Source organism: Arachis ipaensis, chromosome B07 (genome assembly GCF_000816755.2).
Source record: "Arachis ipaensis cultivar K30076 chromosome B07, Araip1.1, whole genome shotgun sequence".
NCBI classification, from domain to species: Eukaryota; Viridiplantae; Streptophyta; class Magnoliopsida; order Fabales; family Fabaceae; genus Arachis; species Arachis ipaensis.
In genome coordinates, this window is record NC_029791.2 from 16,961,719 (window position 1) to 16,962,821 (window position 1,103).

Genomic DNA, 1,103 nt, shown 5'->3' on the forward strand with positions numbered 1-1,103 from the left:
AGCTTTTTCTTTCCTTGACAATACGCATATATAATGTTGTAACTTGTAGCATACTTGCATGGCTATAGTTTTTTGTTTTTTGTTTTTTGTTTTTTTTTTCTTTATGGTTCAGTTCGATAAAAGACTAATTTACTTGCTACTAAACTACATGCACAAGGTGAAATTTAAATTTTCGACACTTAAGCGAACTAGTGAACTAACCGTTAGACCAACCTAATTTTTTATTGGATTGAATAAATTCAAGAATAAATGACAAATAGCTAGCTCTAACTTTTTATCTCGAAATAAATATCAACTAATTAAAAATATAAAAATATTATTCACTTTTTAAAATGTGAGACATCTAAATTTCTTTGAAAGACCGAATTATTCTTTTATCTATGAAACTTTTGCATAATCAAATTTTTGATATTACAACTTGTTAGAATAATATTACTTTTCTCTTGACAAGTACATGGGAAGAGTAGATATATATTTTTTTTCTTTTCGTTGAATAATATTTTATAGGCTTCGTTTAAACAATAATCATATTATTGAATAACTTTTATTTGTATAGTTTTTAACAAAATTAAAGTCCATCCTTAAATTAGAACTTTATATAATATTTTTATAAATCTTAAAAAGAAATATATATAAGAATTATTTTCTTTATGATTATATTTTGACATGCTAGTGCTACCATCATGTTTGTTTTATTTTATTTTATATTTTTAAAAAGAATGTTATGTTAATTACTTCATTTATTACTTGTCTAGAACTTATCCGATCATGCAGGTTTTCATCACGGATTTTATATGGGCCATGGATATGAATTGGACAAATTTACTCTTAGACGAATCTGAAATGATCCAATAAAATTCTTAGATATCAGTGTATGTTTTGATAAATATAATCCACTTAGATTATTGGATGACCACTGACCAGGTTTGAGGACCAATTTGCAGGTTAATGTTGATAAATATTAAACCTATCAAGATGAGAAAATGATTGAAATAGGCTTGTATGTGTATCTTGAAAATATGATCATATAACAAAGCAAAGAGAGTATGAAATCGTTAAGTTTAAATTATATTAAGAAAAACGTTAGGAGTCAACACTTATAA